General features: G+C 37.5%; 1 protein-coding gene across 1 annotated transcript in view; it reads left to right on the forward strand.

The window, feature by feature from the left end:
• The window catches only part of CMSS1 (cms1 ribosomal small subunit homolog), a 362036-nt gene that overhangs the window by 155910 nt on the left and 185499 nt on the right, over positions 1–20627 (forward strand). The gene's annotated exons all lie outside the window — the stretch shown is intronic.

The raw sequence follows: 20627 nt of genomic DNA on the forward strand, positions 1-20627 counted from the left end.
AAAGTTATCAACATCCTCCCTTCAGATCTTATAGAATTTATACTCATATCCTATAGGTAAGTAAATAGATTGAGGAGGAAAACCACTTCTGTAAGAAGAATAATAAACACACTTCAAACTTGATGAAAAATAAATGGATCTGCACTCAAAAACCTATTTAAGCTCACTTTTTTTCCCCAGTTTGGGTAGCTTTATAATGAAGGCAGAGATTGGGATGCAGGTATCATGTTAGATGTTAAATACCTCTATTCCTAGGCCTGGTGTTTGTTGTTGGTAGTGGGTGGAGGGATGGTTGCTCTAAGTTTTAGGTGTTCTTGATAGACAATATATAATTGATAAATAACTTTTCAAAGATCTTGCATTGTTTTCTATTTTATCCCACTGTTTCCTGTAACCCACAGTTCCAAATAGCTGGCTGAATTGCTGTGTGATAAAAGGAAATCTGAGACTATGTACCAATTCCTTCCAAGTTTAAGAACAAGAAGGTTTTCTGAATATTTTTCAGAGGCAGACTGGGGAACTATGTTTCTTTTTAATGGTCTTTTAATTTGAAAGTTAAACTAAATCCTTCTAATTGCTTGTAGGTATTGGACAATATGAGTATTTCCATTGGATAACATGGAGAGGACAATTTATCATTGAAGGACTTGTCATTTTTATCTTAGCTGAATAGGGTGCCAGTATATACAGTTCGTGCTTTCAAGCACGGGTTGATTTATTATGGTTTGGACCTGCAGTTTTTAGAAGGGATCACAACAGGATTTTTCTTTGTAAATTTAGTAAAGCCCATTTCTTACCTCGTTGACTGTCACTATCAGGTAAAAAAACTTAGAAAGCAGGAATAAAAACTCATTATTTGGGCCAGGCACAGTGGCTCACGCCTGTAATCACAGCACTTTGGGAGGCCGAGGCAGGTGGATCACCTGAGGAGGAGTTCAAGACCAGCCTGACCAACATGGAGAAACCCCGTCTCTACTAAAAATACAAAATTAGCCGGGTGGTGGTGTGTGCCTGTAATCCCAGCTACTCGGGAGGCTGAGGCAGGAGAATCACTTGAACCCAGGAGGCAGAGGTTGTGGTGAGCCAAGGTCATGCCATTGCACTCCAGCCTGAGTAACAAGAGCGAAACTCCGTCTCCAAAAAAAAAAAAACAACAACAACAACAAAAAGAACTCATGTTTGGAGTGGAAAAAACCTGTTGTTTGATTACATGTAGTTAAAATTCATTTACTTATATTCAAATAAAGATAATAATTTAGTCCTCAGGAGATGAACATTTCCATATTCTCTTTCCTACCCCTTGGCATGGGCTCTTGTGTTTGCCATACTAGGTGGATTCAGTCCGAACTCTGTAAACCTGGGCGTGTTATTTGATCTTTTTGAATGTGCAAAGCTAGAAAATAATACCATTTTCACAAGTTCATTAAGACACATTTATGACAAAAGAGCAACAGTCATTAATTACAGTTAATAACTCTGAGTGACTGCTAATGTTCCAGGGACTGTACTGAGCATCTTAGATTATCTAGATTAAGCCCAGTGAAGTACCTTTCACCTAGCAGGCATTCAACTTCCACCTGCTTCTGTTCCTCCCCGCTCCAATCTACCAGATTCCTCAGGTGAAAGGAATTTCTATCTGTTCACATATTACTTCATCCTTCATTCATGCATCCATTCAACAAATACATACTAAACTCCTTCTAGTTCGAGGAACTGTTGTAAGTGCTGTGGATATAGCAATGACCAGGAGAGACACAGTTCCAATGGTCAAATGTTCTAGTGCAGGAGACTGACAACAGACAGGCAATGAATTCAAGGAGTTCAAGACCAGCTTGACCAACATGGTGAAACTCTGTCTCTGCTAAAAATACAAAAATTAGCTGAGTATGGTGGCGGGCGCCTGTAATCCCAGCTACTCGGGAGGCTGAGGCAGGAGAATTGCTTGAACCCGGGAGGCAGAGGTTGCAGTGAGCCGAGGTCACACCATTGCACTCCAGCCTGCACAACAGAGTGAGACTCCGTCTCAAAAAAAAAAAAAAAAATTGATACTTCATGTGGAAATAAGTGCTATGAAAAAGAGAAACTAGGGTAAACAACAGAACTGAGAAACACAGAGGAAGAGAGCATTCTGTTTTAGACTGGTCTAGGAAAGGGACATCTCAGCAAAGTCCTGAGTATATACTCATATCAAGGTCATTCTAATAGTGACATTCTTACTCAAATTGAAAAGTCGTGTATATGTTGAGTTGTAGAAGGAAAGTTTAGAACAATCAACAGCATCCATTATTGCATATTTTCTTTGGGCTAGCAAGCAAACAGTAATAAAATGTCTCTTTTTGTTGTTGTTGTTAGAGTCACGCTCTGTTGTCCAGGCTGGAGTGCAGTGGCACCATCTTGGCTCACTGCAACCTCCGCCTCCCGGGTTCAAGCGATTCTCCTGCCTCAGCTTCCCAAGTAGCTGGGACTACAGGCATGTGCCACTATGCCCAGCTAATTTTTGTATTTTTAGTAGAGATGAGGTTTCGCCATGTTTTCCAGGCTGGTCTCGAACTTTTGACCTCAGGTGGTTCGCCTGCCTCAGCCTCCCAAAGTACTCATAAGCCACCGCACCTGGCCCAGTGTCTCTTTTAATAGATATAAAGCACTTAGAAGGTGGAACATAGTAAGTCCATATAGTGTATGCTGCTATTAGTCTACTTGAGGAGAGTAAAAAGATACTGTGGCCCATATGCTACGCGTTCCTGCTTATAACCAAATAATTATATAGAATTCATACATAAAGAATAAAATTGGATAGGGATGTCTATTTTTATTGGGTGTTGTAAGTAAGTTATTAAACTGTGTCCAAAAGAAATTCATAGATGTCATGAACTTAGAAACAGTAACCCCCCAAGAGAATTGCAGCCAAACTACTACTAGTAGGACCCATGGTGGACCTGCATGTTACTTCAGTAACTGGCAATCTAGTCCAGTGGTTTTTCTTTCACCACATTGAAGATACCACTTTATTTTCTCGTGGCTTGCATGATTTGCAGCAAGAAGTTTGCCATAATTTTTATCTTTGTTCCTCTGCATAGGCATCTTTTTTTTAAACTGTTTACCTTCAAGATTTATTCTTTATTTTTAGTTTTCAGTAGTTTCAATATGATAGGATTTTATTATCTTATTTTATTGTTGTTACTTACCCTACTCAGAGTTCTTCAGGTTTCTTGGACCTGTGGTTTGATGTCTTTGATTATTTTTTAGAAGATGTTTGACCATTATCTCTTCAAATATTTCTTCTGTTCTTTCCTCCTGTTCAGTTATTTTCTCTGGCTTCCTACCTTGCCCCCAGTCTTTCTAATGAGCGCCTGATGTAGGTCCAAGGAGAAGAGTCTGTGAGTGAGTTTGAACTCCCTGTGTGACTGCACCTTGCAGGAATTCTATCCTCTTATTCTAGCCTATGATCACCGTTTAGCAAGTTCTTAGATATATAGGGGAATCCTTCTTAACTACTAATAGCACCTAGTGTCTCTATGTTAGGATTTGCTGCTTTTTCTTGTCTTTTGGATAGAACAGCACGAACATTGTCATGGAGGGATGAAGCAACCTGGCATGTACTGTACACAGTTCCCTTGTAAGAGGCATAAGGCTGGAGGAACAGGCAGGCAGCACACCTGCAAAGAAAGGCTATATCACAGTGGAGCTGATGCCTCATCCCAGGAGCAGTGGGGAAGCCAGAAAAGAGACTTAGACCAGGAAATAACATTAACAGCTTTCCATCTTAGAAAGGTTGATCTAGTAGCTGAATGAAGGACAAATTAGGAGAACAGAGAGATCTGAAGCAGGGAAACAAAGTAAGAGTATTTCTGTGGTTCAGAAAGGTATGCTGGGGGCCTATGGGCAATAGAAGTGGAGTCAGAGTTGGATAGAGTAGCTATGAGAGATGTCAAGGAAGATAGCCAATATACCTAAATTACTTGTTTTCCTGGGAATATAAGCAAGTAATTACCTCCAAAAAGAATAAAATTATTTTAGTGTCTCCATGAAATAAATTTCAACAACAAAAAAAATAGTTGATTTTTTTAGTATACAGGCCCTAAAGTGTATAGTACAAACAGTATAATATCTTAACCAAGATTATTTAAATTCTAAATTTTATCAGAAAAATAAGAGAATGGAATCATTTGGATGGAGCATGACACTGCTGAGATCAGGACTACTGGGTCAGTTCCTTCATAAACTAGTTAACTTACTTTGTCTGATGGCCTAAACCTAGGCAGTCATTTACAAGTATGGATCCAATAAGAGAAATCTGTTACCATTACTAGGAAGCCAGTTCAAAGCACATAATATGCATATATACACCATTAACCTAAAAGAAAAAATTGCAGGAAAAATAAAAACAGGCCAAAATTTCCATGAGCAAATTATTATGCCAGATGGTCCTCTTTAAGATTAATATTCTGTTTTGAAGTTCCTCATAATTCCACCTAAAGTCATTCTTTACATAAAACAAGCAATGAACGTTTCAAAAGAAAACATTTTTAAAGCTCTACCTCTGGAAAGTATTATAAATAAAATTTTAATAGTAAAGCATCTAGAATTTATAGACTAAGAGTAGTATATAAAAATAAAATGTCATCTTCAGGAATTCCCTCATGGAAGCAAAAAATTTCAAATCCAACCATCTCCAAAAACCCATTTAAGTTTTAAAAAAATGAATCCAGCAATCCCACTACTGGATATGTATCCAAGGGAAAAGAAATCAATATGCCAAAGAGACATCTACACTGCCAGGCTTATTTCAGCACTATTCACAATAGCCAAAATCCATATTTTGATCAACCTAAGTGTTCATCAATAGATGAATGGATAAAGAAAATATGGTATATCTACACAATGGAATACTAGTCAGCCATAAAAAAAGAATGAAATCTTGTCATTTGAGGCCACATGGATGAGCCTGGAGGGCATATTGTTAAGTGAAATAAGCCAGGCTTATTTCATCAGAAGGATGAACACACCACATATTCTCATTCATATGTGGAAGCTAAAAAAGTCGATCTCATAGAAGTAGGGAGTAGAGGCTGGGCACCAGGGCTCTCCCCTGTAATCCCAGGACTTTGGGTGTCCAAGGTGGGTGGATCACATGAGGCCAGGAGATCAATACCAGCCTGGCTAACATGGCAAAACCCCGCCTTTTCTAAAAATAGAAAAATTAACCAGGCAGGACTGTAATCCTAGCTACTTGGGTGGGTGAGGCACGAGAGTCACTTGAACCCAGGAGGCGGAGGCTGCAGTGAGCTGAGATTATACCACTGCACTCCAGCCTGGGCGACTGAGCAAGACTCTTGTTTAAAAAAAAAAAAAGCAGAAGTAGGGAGTAGAACAGTGATTACTGGAGGCTGGGAGGAAAGGGAGGTGGATATGGAGAGGTTGGTTAACAGATACAAAATTACGGCTAGATAAAAGGAATAAGTTCTAGTGTCTGTGGCACTGTAGGGCGACTAGAGGGTGTAGTTAACAATTTACTGTATATTTTCAAATAGCTAGAAGACAGGATTTCTAACTTTCCCAACACAAAGAAATGATAAATGTTTGAGGTGATTACCCTGATTTGATCATTACACACTGTATACCTATATCAGAATATCACACTGTACCCCATAAATATATACAATTACCTATCAGTTTTAAATAAATAAATTTTCAAAAACCACAATATTTTTTTGAATGAGACTCTACCGAAAATTTTATTATGTTCTCTCTTTATGGCCTTCTTTTGGGCAACACTAAAAAGATAAAAAGCTTGTCTGTATATACGGCTCAGAGTTAAGAGATGTTAACCAAGCGTATCATAGTAGAATGATTCTAAAGATGTTATATCATGTTCACTTTTCTAATGGAGTAATTTCTATGTGGGAACTAAATTTTGAAGATGATGAACCAGCATTGGAGTCAGGTTGTTCATAGGTAGAAATGGTTTATTTTTCTTTCCCAGATTTTTTTTAAAGACTTGTTCTAATGAGAAACAGGATAAAACTCCTTTATGAAAATTCCACTAGAAAATGGCTTTTTAAAGAAAAAAATGAGACCTGTTATTACATGAGTGTTAAATATTACCTCTATATGTCAATACAAAAATCATTAATTAAAATATCATTAGCTTTTTATTTTTACACCAACATTTATGGAATAATGATAATATTCATGGCATTGCTCTAGTATTGTAAGGATATAAAGAGGAATGGGACAGGGTCCCTCCTAGTCCTTAAAGAGGGCACAATTTAGCTGGGAGACAAGATGAGTTCACATATAGGTATAATATGAAGTTGAATTTTGTGTATTGTCTTAGAGAGGGACAAAGTGCTGTGAAGGGTGAGGTAGGAGAACTAATTTGTGGTTAAGGACATTAAGAACATTATTTTGAAGGAGGTGGTATGTAAGTTGAGCTTTAAAAGATGGACAGAAATTATTAAAGCAGCACTGGGGGGAAAGAATTCTAAGCAAAGATTACTTAGAAGCTGGAAAGTAGAGGGTGTGCCTTAGAAATGATGAGAAGCCTAATTCAGGCAGTACAGTACGGACTATATAGTGAGACATGCAGTAGTACCTTAGAGCTCTATTTGGAGTAGTTTATTGGACACTCGGAGCAAGTTTAGCTAAATGGTTAAGAGTCTAGGAGCTGGTGCCAAATTGGCCTGGGTTTGAGACCTGGATCTACTAATCTTACCTCTGTGACTTTGGACAAGTTACTTAACCTCTCTGTATCTCAGTTTGCTCACCCGTAATCTCTGAAGTCTTGCATCAGATGTTTTGAAATTCAGAATTTTTCAGTTTGGGGAAAGGAATATCGTATAGTACATCAGATATGTTAGATAACTGCCCCATCAAGGTCTGAGGCAGTTCCTCATAACCAGCACATTTTTATTTCCACAGAAACCATATGGTAGTTTACAATAAGTGGAATAAAAATGATACACACTTTTTTATACATTCAGTTCAGGTTTTATCCAAATGAGTTTATTATAAACAAGAAAAATTTAAAAATGAGTGGCTTTCAGCAGTTTTTAGATTTCAGAATTGTGAATAAGGAATTGACGGCTTATGGTAGTATCATTTTTATAAGATTGTTTTGAGAATCAAATGGGACAGCGTATTTGCAGAGCTTGCACCCTGCCTAGCAGTTGGTAAGTTCTCACTGTTATCCTTTCTGCATTATTATTAGTTACAGGTGTGACTTGTTTAAAATGAGCCAGAGAGAGAGTGAGTGACATGTTCTAGCTATTCAGAGGCAGAACAGGACAAGGAGCCTTCTAGGCCAGTGCTGCTTCCTTTAACATTATGCTAGGTTTGAATCGGGTACTTGAAACCCTTCAATACTGGCTACGTACCGTGTTTGCTGGACAATTGGGACCCATTTAACCAAATGAGGCATAATGAAGATGTGAGCTTTGGTAGAATGAGAATGAAGAGACAATTGGGCTTGCTAGTGAAATACAGGGGTGAGGGAAGAGGCAAAGGTTTTAGAAACAAAGGACCTCTCACATTTGTGTGGGATTACATACTCACACTCTGTCCGAGCATTGTGCCACTGAGCCTCACAAACAGCCTGTGCTGGGGTGTGGTGCCAATAGTTCTTTGACACCTGACTTTTGTTATTTTATACCTTCCAACTTTTAACTGTGGTGCTTCCACTACCCCAATGCTAAACTTGTCCCTGGCCTCCTGGCAAACTCCTACTTAATCCTCAGGACTAAGCTCTAATGTCACATCTTAAGCGAAGCCTTCCTGAAATGACTTAGGAAGGAAGAGTCAGGCCCTCCGCCCATCTGGCTTCTGTGGGATCCATGTGTGTCACAGCATCCAACACTTTGCTATAGTTCCTTATTTGCATGTCCTGTTTCTCTGGCCACTCTTATTAGTATTCCTAGCACTCACAATGATACATGATAAATGATACAATGATACATGATAAATGTTTGAGGTGATTATCCTGATTTGATCATTACACAGTGTATATCTATATACCTATATACTAAATATGGTATTTAATGCAGATTTAATGTATGTATGAATCCCCGTTTTGCAAGTGGAAAATTGACAGTTTCAATAACTTGTCCAACATTGTGCCTTCAGCACCATTAGAAAAAATTGGTTGGAATTGGTGTTTAAACCAGGTCTGCCTGATTCCAAATTGCGTGCTATTTTCTCATCTTTACCCAAAAGAGGAAGAAATATGTATAGGTGTTTATTCACACATGCACATGCATAAATATTAGGGAAGGTTCGTGAGACAACATTGCAGAGTCAAGCCATGGCCAGGCATGGTGGCTCACACCTGTAATCCCAGCAAGGCGGGAGGATCGCTTGAGGCCAGGAATTCACGACCAGCCTGGATAACATAGTGAGATCCTGCCTCTACAAAAAATTAAACAACAAATAAAAGCCAAGCATAATCATTTTTCTATTTTATTTTTCGATAAACATAATATGCTCTTTTAGTTGTTTATAAATATGCATAAATAGAAGTTTATACTTTTGTGACGGTTGTTAGTCTTGTTTTTGTATAATGTTATAATTAGTTTAAAAAAACTAAAACAATATAAGTGGTATATATTTTGGTATATGTATTTTAGTATATGTTTTTTAATAGTATTATCTATATGCATGCATTTCTTCATCTCTTTGTACCATATCTTTTTTTATGCCTGTCATGCTTATACATTTTGCATCCACCAATTTAATCTGGGGCTGTGTATTTATGAATGAAGAGCAAACTTTCATTCAGCATTAGGTAATTTTTTACTTTTTTTTTTTGAGACAGGGTCTCACTCTTTCAACCAGGCTAGCGTGTAGTGGCGCATTCATGGCTCAAACCCATCATCAGCCTCCTGGGCTCAAGTGATCCTCCCACCTCAGCCTCCTGAATGGCTGGGACTACAGGCACATGCCACCACGCCCAGCTAATTTTTTTATTTTTTTATAGAATAAGAGTCTCTCACTCTGTTGCCCAGGCTGGTCTTTCACCCCTGGGCTCAAGCATTCTGCCTGCCTCAGCGTCCCAAAGTGCTGGGATTACAGGCATGAGCCACTATGCCTGGCCCATTCAGCTAATTTTTTTAAAGTATTTTTGAATCGCTGAAGTGCTTAATCATGGAAGTAACCAGACCACCATTCATTTGCATGATTCTGTTAATGCCATATATAGTATTTCATAGAATGATCCTTCCTCATTTTTCAAAAATGTGCTTATAAAATTTGTGATGACAGTTGAACAGCCCAACCCTATGAAATGGTAATTTATGCAGCAGTACAAAATAAATAAATTCATATAATGTAGGCTTGCAGCTGAAGACAGCTGTGTTAAACATGTTTTTTAGTCTGTTACATCAAAGTAATACATACAGTGCTGTACGAAAATGTGTAGGGCGAATGTCTTTGAGGTGCCCACATATTAGCTGTGCTTTTGTACCCACTGTGTGAATATGAGGGAAGTCATTGTTCTGTACCCATCAGGAATAACACATGCAATGATGGAAATATTAAAAATGCCTTTCTTTCAGATGGTGCAAAGTCTTTTTACAGCTATTATCTCACTTGCCTTAAGCGCCATTTGAAAAAAAATTTCTCAGGGATATTGTTCTCTAACTTCTTTGAATTATTGAAGTAGCCAAGAAATCTCTCTAGCACTGATATAAAGAAATGGAAGTACCAGCCGGGCACAGTGACTCATGCCTGTAATCCTAACACTTTGGGAGGCCAAGGCAGGCGGATCACCTGAGGTCAGGAGTTCAAGACCAGCCTGGCCAACATGGTGAAACCCTGTCTCTACTTAAAAAAAAAAAAAAATATATATATATATATATATATATACACACACAAAAAAAAAAAAAAATTAGCCAGGTGTGGTGGCAGGTACCTGTAATCCCAGCTACTTGGGAGGTTGAGGCAAGATAATTGCTTGAACCGGGGAGGCGGAGGTTGCCATGAGCTGAGATGGTGCCACTGCACTCCAGCCTGGGTGACTGAGCAAGACTCAGTCTCAAAAAAAAAAAAGAAATGGGAAGTACCACATTATTTACCTAGAATCTCTGTTTCCAACTGTTCAGACCCCAATATTCCATGTAACTCTACCTGTAGCTAGCAAGAAAAGTAAAATCAGAGGATGAAAGCAAAGGAGAATGGACCATCTGATGAAATAATCTTATAATGTAGAATAACTTGCCAGAAGAAGTAACAGCACAGATTTGGTCACAAAACAGCCTAGAGGAAGGCCAAGAGAGGAAAATGTTCTATACCACAAGATATAAATCAGTTACCTAACAGATTTTTGTTGCTTTGTTTTACTGGTTAATCTCCTAACTTCTGTGATATGTTAATTAGCATGAAAAAGGATGTATATGTATGTATGTGTGTGTGTGTTTGTGTGTGTGTGTGTGTGTGTGTGTTCAGCTACAAAGGTAAAAGAATATCAGGTGCTCAGGTATGAAATAATTGATCCATAGTTCTGGAAGTCCATCACAAATTGGCTTAAGCAGAATTTTTAAAAAGTGAAATTGGAATGTGATTGTTTGAGAGCCAAAACTGCATTCTTTGAGTATAATTTTACTAGTAGCCATTCATGTATTTATTATGTAGAGTGTCCTGTCAAACAAAATGAAAGGCTATATTTTGTCTTCTCCACATGTAATCTAAAGCCAAGAATGAAAACCACATAATATATTTTTAGGATTAAACCATTTATTACTGATAGATAATGACAGGGCAGAAACAGGAGGCACCAGTTAGTCTGCGTTAGCTCATGAGCCTGGATAACTTTTTTGTGAACTCTAAAGATTTGTGAAATTCTATCATTTGCATTAACTTTCTGATAAATTTCTGATGTGGTCAGTGGTCCTCTAGCCCCTGGTCACTGAAACTCATTCTGCACACTGCCAAGAGGCATCTACCCTTAGAAGATCTTTGCCCAAAATTTCCCCCTTCAAGTGCTTTTTAGAAAGAATGAGCACCTTTGCCAAATCTACCAAGCCTCCTCTCTAGCCAATTACTTTGGCTACTGTGGGGGAGGGAATCCTAGCATGTAGGAAGATGTGTAGTAAGAATAGAAAGATCTATGTTTTACTCAGAATTCTGCCTGGTTGAGAAGGTAAGATAAGTATATGATAAAATCAAGGATCATATTCAGCTAATGTTTATTGAGTACATTCTTTGTTGCCAAACATCAGCCCCAAAGCACAGTATATAGATATTAACAAACACAGGATTAGGTTAATAAGGAACTTGGACAACTGGAATTCCCAGGTTAAATAAACTGAGGATATTGCTCTTAGAAGAAAGGATTTAGTGGAAATGAGATAACTTGTGTTAAAAATAAATACTTAAAGGGGTTGCTGTGAGGAAGGTATAAGGGGCAGGGTACCAGGTATATATGGTTAGAAGTTGCATATTCTGCTTATCCTTTTTAAATTTAAAACACAGACTACTAGAAATAAAGTTCAAAAGTTAATTGGATTAAAGAGAAGATTGAACAAAAAATCATCTTAGGGGGTCAAAGGTTGTTTTGAAAGGTTGAGAAAACTGCAATTGGTTCTCTAAAATTAGTCTCAAGAAAGTGATCTAGGGCCCATCGTGGTGGCTCACGCCTGTAATTCCAACACTTTGATAGGCTGAGGTGGGCAGATTGCATGAGCCCAGGAGTTCAAGACCAGCCCGAACAACATGGCGAAACCTCATCTCTACAACAAATAGAAAAATTAGCTGGGCATGGTGGTGCACGCCTGTGGTACTGGGGAGGTTGAGGTGGGAGGATAGCTTGAGCCAAGATCATACCACTATACTTCAGCCTGGGTGACAGCAAGACCCCGTCTCTAAAAAACAAGGTGAGCTTGCCAACTCATACTTTTAAAATTAAAGTCTGATACTTCTCTTCAATCTTGTGAATTTCTTTTATAATCATGAGAAAAGCTTTTTTTTTTTTTGAGATAGAGTCTCGCTCTGTTGCCCAGGCTGGAGTGCAATGGCATGATCTCGGCTCACTGCAACCTCCATCTCCTGGGTTCAAGCGATTCTCCTGCCTCAGCCTCCTGAGTAAATGGGATTACAGGCACCTGCTACCATGCCCAGCTGGTTTTTGTATTTTTACTAGAGATGGGGTTTCCCCATGTTGGTCAGGCTGGTCTCGAACTCCTGACCTCAGGTGATCCACCCACCTCGGCCTCCCAAAGTACTGGGATTACAGGCGTGAGCCACTGCACCGGGCCTGAGAAAAGCTTTTTAAAGTTCTGTTAGATATATTCATAAAACACATTGGAGGTTAAAGTCAGTATGACCACAGAGCACATTTGTACCACAATACTTTGATACTAATAGGACTTAATGAGATACAGTTCGCACGTGGACCCAAGTCAACAGCAAGAAGTTTATTCACAGATAAATTAATGTCTATAAGATATTAAAATTTATTTCACTTGTGTTTTCATTGTTATAAGAGGAAAAAAGAAAATCTAAATTGTTTTTATTTTAATAAGAACCAGATATCTCAAATATGTTCAAATTATAAGATGTAAAGATAGCTTACATCAATAGAATGGTTGGTAGATGTTGCTCATGCATCAATCTATAAATTGAATGGGATGTGTCCCAGGAACAGGTGTTTTTTCATGAAGCTTGTGGCATTAGATATGCCCTCCACTCCATTGCCATAAAGACATATCATTGTAAAATAAAGAGAATAGTATGTGTGCTTCGGGGGTTTTGCATATTTTTTAAATAAAGAAAAAGTATATCACTGGCATACATTATTTTTAACAACACAGTTTTAGACATACTAGTGACGGTTAGTTTTTCTGAAAGTTGATAGCGAAAGAAATAGACGAGAACAGGAGTTACAGGGCTTATATGAGGTTGGTAGGTATATTTTTATTTTTTTAATGGGGAGAATTAAGATACTTGTTTGTCAAAGAGAATTACCAACTGCACATGGAGAGAAGAAATTGAAGAAATTGATGAAGATTAAATGAAGTGGTGATGGGTGTGGGCCTAAGAACTCAAGCAGAAGGAGGAGAATGGTTCTTCCTCTAGTCTAGTGGCCCTAAGCGGGGGATTCTTGTGCCCCACCCCCAGGGGATGGTAGGAAGTATTATGGCATCTAGTGAGTAGAAGCCAGGGATTCTGCTAAATATCTGCAGTGCAGAGGACAACCCTCCACAGCAAAGAGTTATTCAGACCAAAATGTCTATAGTGCCAAGGTGGAGAAACCCTGATCTAGTTAGGAGGACAAGAACATATTAGGAGAGTATACAAAGAAATATTTAGGCCAGGTGCAGTGGCTCATGCCTATAATCCCAGCCCTTTGGGAGGCTGAGGTAGGAGGACTGCTTGAGCCCAGGAGTTCGAGACCAGCCTGGGCAACATAGTGACACCCCATCACTACAAAAAAATACAAAAATTAGCCAACTGTGGTGGCATGCACCTGTAGTTCCACCTACTCAGGAGGCTGAGGCAGGAGGATCACTTAAGCCCAGGAGGTTGAGGCTTCAGTGAGCCAAGGCCATGCCATGCACTCCAGCCTGGGGGACAGAGTAAGACCCTGTCTCTTACGGGGGAAAAAAAAAAAAGGCCAGGCACAGTGGCTCACTCCTGTAATCCCAGCATTTTGGGAGGCTGAAGTGGGTGGATCATTTGAGGTCAGGAGTTCAAGACCAGCTTGGGGAAGATGGTGAAACCTTGCCTCTACTAAAAATACAAAAATCAACGGAGTGTGGTGGCATACACCTGTTATCTCAGCTACTCGGGAGGCTGAGACAGGAGACTCTCTTGAACCTGGGAGGCAGAGGTTGCAGTGAGCCAAGATTGTGCCACTGCACTCCAGCCTGGGTGACAGAGCGAGATTCTGTCTCAAAAAAAAAAAAAAAGAAAAGAAAGAAAGAAAAAATATTTAAGAATATTTAAGTGCAAGAGATTATTTAAACTAAGGGAGTTTGAACCCTCTGGCCTTAATCTTATTAAAATAGAAAGCCACATGTCTGATAAGACTAACAATTCTGTTATTAACATGACCCAAAGTCAGAATTAGTTTAGCACAGTCCCAAGACCTCAGTTATCTTCTTCACAGGTGCATGTAATGAAACTTTTTTGAAATTCCATTTTAAATTGCATGCATATGTCCAATGAGCAAGTCAGCAAAAAGAAATGTTTTTATTAACTTAAAAATAACATTCTAGCAGTAAACATTTCATTAACTTGATCTGGCAAACAATAATGCACATAGTTCTAGAACAGAGCTGCCAGTCTCTCATCCTGTTGGATTCTTGAAAGATGTTGAGGATAGTGTTTTTCCAGGCCATCATTCTGTTTCTCAAGAATAGCTCTTTTTTCTCTAATCAAATGAAAGTAAAAAAGAAGCTGGTACGCCAAAATGTAAGGTTAAGCTGTAATTTCATTGCTTGTCAATACATACTTCTTAAGAATCTTGTTTTTATATTCTTCGGTTTCAATAACTTTTTTTTCTATAAGTGAACAAAAGCTAAAAGAATTGTGGGATCTTTTATCTTTATTTTAATCCAACCCATATATTCTTTTTAGAAAGTCTGAAATTTGGCCGGGCGCAGTGCCTCACGCCTGTAATCCCAGCACTTTGGGAGGCCTAGGCAGGCAAATCACGAGGTTGGGGGATGGAGACCATCCTGGTTAACATGACAAAACCCCACCTCTACTAAAAATACAAAAAAAAAAAAAAAAAAAAATTAGCCAGGCATGGTGGCATGTGCCTGTAGTCCCAGCTACTCAGAGGCTGAGACAGGAGAATCACTTGAATGTGGGAGGCAGAGGTTGCAGTGAGCCGAGATCATGCCACTGCACTCCAGCCTGGGCAACAGAGCGAGACTCCATCTCAAAAAAAAAAAAAAAAGAAAAGAAAAGAAAAAAAGAAAGTCTGAAATATATCTTCAATTCTGTAGGTTTCTCTTATAAGAAAAACTTTGTTTTAAAGACCATTTCCAAAGTCCAATTGTATTTTCTTGGTTTGATTCTGACTGGTAGTTAGATGGTGCAAACAAAAAAGAAATTAACCCTTTCTATTTGTTTCCTTTAAACATAAAAAAAGCATTGTCTGGATTGCCTCTATAACTTTTACAGAAACATAGTATAATAACACTTAAACTTCCACCATTGGCCCATTGTTCTTGGGCTGTTCTTTCATTGGTAATTTTTATTCCAAATCTGGCAGGTGCCTTCATTCTCCTGGCTTCTGCCTTGGTTTCTATTAAAGCTTCTTTCAGCACTCGGAGTAATTGGGAACTTTCTGTTTTCAAATTTCTGTACGGAATTATCAGAAGTGTAGTGTGACTGTGTCTATACCTTTAGAGCAGATACATTTTTTATGGACTTCAAAGGAAAAATAAGGAATTATTTTTCTCAACAAATTCTTCCATCTCATAAACTTACTTAGCATTTGTTTTGTGATTCACTCACAGTTCATAGGGTGCTTTCATATACGTTATCTTGTTTGGACCTAGCAACAACTGTATGACATGGGTATTATAATTTTCTTGGAGATAAATTAAATGTAAGTTTAGTGAGGCTTATGACTCCAAAGCTCACAAAGCCAACCTCTGTTCTGATTCCTGCTTTATATGCTCTGGTCTGAGTTCTGCTCTGCTTTCTCAGGGGCTCTTGACTGCATGTCTAGGGTTCTAGGTACTAAATGTAGAGGTGGGGGTGAGGCAAGAGTGAGGAAACAGGAAAATCCCCCAGACAAGAAGACTATCACTTCCCATTCTAGTATCTAATAACCCAATTACTCTGTCCCCACATTTTCTGGAGACCCAACACTACAGCACTCTGGATGTTTTCCTCAGTTGACTCCAACCCTTGACTCCATTTCCTTATTGGAGCTGTGACATTGTTATCTTAGTCCTCCTGTTCCTGCAATTTCACTGCTCTTGCAAGCTACTCTGACTTTATTTTGAAATATGTTCAGGGAGTAGAAGTATTACATTCAAAGCAATTTTTTCAAAATACTCAATTTAGTATCTTCCTCTCTCTCTCTCTATATATATATATATATATTTTTTTTTTGCAGAAAAATACCTAAGGAACAAAGTAAAGTAATCCTATTTAGTATGCTAATATGTTATCAACATGTTAATATTAAAAGTTAGACATTGATTTGATAGAAAGGAAAACGGAAATAAATTTTTACTTACTCAGATCAGTTTCATAAAATCTCATTACTGTATGTAGTCAATGTTAAGATTTCAAGTGGATTTTAAAACTGGAGTAGTTCTTTCCTTAGTTCCAAGACACCTGGTACGTGCTTAAGAGTGCAAGAGAGAGTTATACCCACCCAAAGCAATGCCAGTGGTTTATTTCTGACTGTAATATTAAGAAGTATGAGTCTTTAAATCCCATAAAATGACTATTTTTGCAATTCTCTGTTTGCCGCTGTGTGTTTGTTTGAGAAAGAGAAATATATTGAACTTATATTTACCCAGCAGCTATTGTATGCCAGATACTGCCTATGCTCTAGAAATAAAATAATGAACAAAACAGAAAGGCTAGTCCTAACAGAATTCTCATTGGGTGGTAGAGAGGGTAGTCAAGAAAGGAGAGAGAGGCAAAGATAGACAGAAAGAGATAGACATTCTGTTTCTATATCAGGACTTGAACCAGAAGCCACAGATTGCCAACTGAACCATGGCACCCAGTCATCAGAGAACTTAATATTGATCCGTTCAATCTCTCTATTCACAGCTTACATTGAGAGCCCTATGCCCTTAGGCACTTGCTGAGTGCTGAGGACATAACAAAGTGAACACTAAATGTTCAGCCCCCAGCCCTAATTACACCTCCTCTCAACTTAAAGTCAAACTAACAAATGTGTATTAAATGAATATCTATTATGTGTTCCAGTGGTGGGTTTCAGTCATGGCCACAATTAGAATTACTGGAGAGCCTTTAAATAATACCAATTCTTGTGCTTCACTTAAAACCAATTAAATCAGAATCTTAGAGATGATATCCTGGCATCAGTATCATTCCAAAGCCTCCTGGTATAATTCTGATATGCAGCCAGAGTTGAAAACCCATTTCCTATCAAGTGCCCACGGGAGGAAAAAAAGAAATATAAGAAAAAAAATTTACCTATATTTGTAATAAAAAAAAAAATACCTTTCTGGAATTCCATAAAGAAGGTGGAAGAAGCAAACATTTAATTTCCCTTCATATTTTCTCCAACAGATAAATATTTGTTGACTCCCACCTATGCAGAGAGCAAATGAAAAAAGCATAAAGTCTGCCCCTTCCCTCAAGTAGCTTAAACTTTGGTTGGAAATAAAAGGCAGAGACTTCTGGGAATTAAATAAAAATACAGGTGCTCCAGAAATATCCACAAATGACAAAGATGCCCATAATCTGGTCCATGAGTTCCCATAAGGACAAATGTCACTGGGGGTCAGTCCTGATATGAGACCAAAAGAATTCTTCTCATCTCCCCCCATAATGGAATATAACAGGAAATATGTCCATTCTCATTCGATTTGCAGTAGAAAATTCCCACTAATTTACAAATAAGCAGCCTATTCTTCTTTAAGGAGAGAATGTTCTCATTAGAAATGTATGACCATTTCAAATGGCCGATCTACCTGTTTGTGAAGTGTGAGGCCTACCTGCAGGGGCACACACCCTTCCAAAGGTTTTAAAACACTCAGTGAATGTCGCTGGTGAGGTTTTAGGAGTAATAATAGTAATTGTTCCAAGGTATATTCCTATTGTTGAAAATATATGAAGTGATTTTATAATTTTTTAATTTAATTGATTTTAAATCTATCTTTTTTATGTTTATATATTTAGGAGGTACAAATGCACATTTCTTACATGCATATATTGCATCATGGTCAAGTCTGGGCTTTTAGTGTACCCATCACCCAAATCACAGACATTGTACCCAATAGGTAACTTTTCAACCCTCACCCCCCTGCCACCCTCCCACCTTTTGTATTCTCCAGTGTCTGTTATTCTACTCTGTATGTCCATGTGTATCCATTGTGTAGCTCCCACTTATAAGTGAGAACATGCTGTATTTGACTGTTGCTGCGTTATTTCACTGAGGATAATGGCCTCCAGTTCCATCTATGTTGCTGCAAAAAGACATGATTTTATTCTTTTTCTAAAGCCAGTAAATAGTATTCCATGGTGTGTGTATATATATATATATATGTGTGTGTGTGTATATGTGTGTGTGTATATATATACACATATACGTATATATGTGTGTGTATATATATACGTATATATATACATATATACGTATATATACACACATATATGTATGTGTATATATGTGTATATATATACACGTATATATGTGTGTATATATACACGTATATATGTGTGTATATATACACGTATATATGTGTGTATATATACACGTATATATGTGTGTATATATACGTATATATGTGTATATATATACGTATATATATGTGTGTGTATATATATATATACATATATATATATATATATATATATATATACCACTCTTTCCTTATATAGTCCTCCATTAATGGACACTTAGGTTAATTCCGTATCTTTGCTATTGTGAATTGTGCTGTGATAAAAATACAAGTGCAGCTATCTTTTTGATATAATGATTTCTTTCCCTTTAGATACATATCCCAGTAGTGAAATTGCTGAATCAAATGGTAGTTCTATTTTTAGCTATTTGAGAAACCTCCACACGTTTTGCATAAAGATTGTACTAATTTACATTCCCATCAACAGTATATAAGTGTTTCCTTTTCTCTACATCCTTGCCAACATCTGTTGTTTTTTGACTCTTTAATAATAGCCATTCTGACTAATATAAGGGAGTATCTTATTATGGTTTTAATTTGCAGTTCTCTGGTAATTAGTAATGTTGAGAATTTTTTCATGTTTGTTGGCTGCTTGTATGTCTTCTTTTGAAAAATGTCCTTTTTTTTTGCCTACTTTTAAATGGGGTTATTTGGTTTTTTTTCTTGTTGAGTTGTTTGAGTTCCTTGTAGATTCTGGTTATTAGCCCTTTGTCAGATGCATAGTTGCAAATATTTTTTCCCATTCTATAGATGGTCTTTTTGCTCTGTTGATTATTTCTTTTGGTGTACACAAGCTTTTTAGTTTAATTAAGTCCAATTTGTCTAGTTTTTTTTGGTTGCATTTGCTTTTGAGGACTTGGTCATAAATTCTTTGCCTAGGCCAATGTCTACAGGAGTTTTTCTTAGGTTTTGTTCGAAGATTTTTATGGTTTCAGATCTTACATTTAGATCTTTAATCCATCTTGGGTTAATTTTTGTATATGGTAAGAAGTATGAACCCAGTTTCATTCTTTTGCATGTGACTATCCAATTTTCCCAGCACCATTTATTGAACAGGTTGTCATTTCCCAATGTATATTTTTGTTGACCTTGTCAAAGATCACTTGGTTGTAGGTATGCGGCCGTATTTCTGGGTTCTCTCTTCTGTTCCATTGATCTGTGTAACTATTTTTATACCAGTGCCATGTTATTTTGGTTACTATAGTCTTGTATAATTTGAGTAAGGTAATGTGATACCTCCAGCTTTGTTCTTTTTGCTTAGGATTTCTTTGGCTATTTGAGCTTTTTTTGGGTTCCATATGAATTTTAGGATTGTTTTTTCTACTTTGGTGAAAAATGACATTGGTGATCTGATAGAGATTACATTGAATATTATTAAAATTACATTTTAATAATATTGATTCTTCAATCTATGAGCATGGAATGTTTTTTCATTTGTTTATGTCATCTACAACTTCTTTCAGTTTTGGAGCTTGGAACTTCACTAGTTCATTTGTCAAATCTAAGAGTTTTTTGGTGGAGTCTTCAGGGTTTTCTAGATATAAGATCATATCAGCAGCTAACAGGAAAAATTTGTCTTCCTCTTTTCCAATTTGAATGCCTCTTATTTCTTTCTCTTACCTGACTGCTCTGATGAGGACTTTGATACTGTGTTGAATAGGGGTGGTAAAAGTGGGCATCCTTGTCTTGTTCCAGTTCTTAGAGGGAATGCTTTTAACTTTTCCCCATTAAGTATGATATTGGGTGTGGGTTTGTCATATATGGTCTTTATTATGTTAATGTGTGTTCCTTCTATGCCTAGTTTGTTGAGGATTTTTATCATAAAAGGATCCTGAATTTTATCAAATGCTTTTTCTGTGTATATTGAGATAATATGGTTTTTGTCCTTAATTCTGTTGATGTGACATATCATGTTTATTGATTTACATGTGTTGAACCATCCTTGCATCCCTGGGATAAATCCTACTTGATCATGATATATTATCTTTCTGATGTACTGGTTGATTTTATTTACTAGTATTTTGTTGATGATTTTTGTGTCTATGTTAATCAGGGATATTGGTTTATAGTTTTCAGTGTGTGTCCTTGTCTGATTTTGGCATCAGGGTGATACTGGCCTCATAGAATAAGTTAGGGAGAATTCCTTCCGTCTTGATTTTTTGGACAGTTTCAGGAGTATTGGATTTTGTTCTTTGTGTATTTGGTAGAATTCAGCTGTGAATCCATTTGATCTTGTGCTTTTTGTTGTTGTTTCTGGGAGATTTTTTATTACTGATTCAATCTTGCTAC

This window comes from Gorilla gorilla, chromosome 2 (assembly GCF_029281585.2).
Source record: "Gorilla gorilla gorilla isolate KB3781 chromosome 2, NHGRI_mGorGor1-v2.1_pri, whole genome shotgun sequence".
NCBI lineage: Eukaryota > Metazoa > Chordata > Mammalia > Primates > Hominidae > Gorilla > Gorilla gorilla.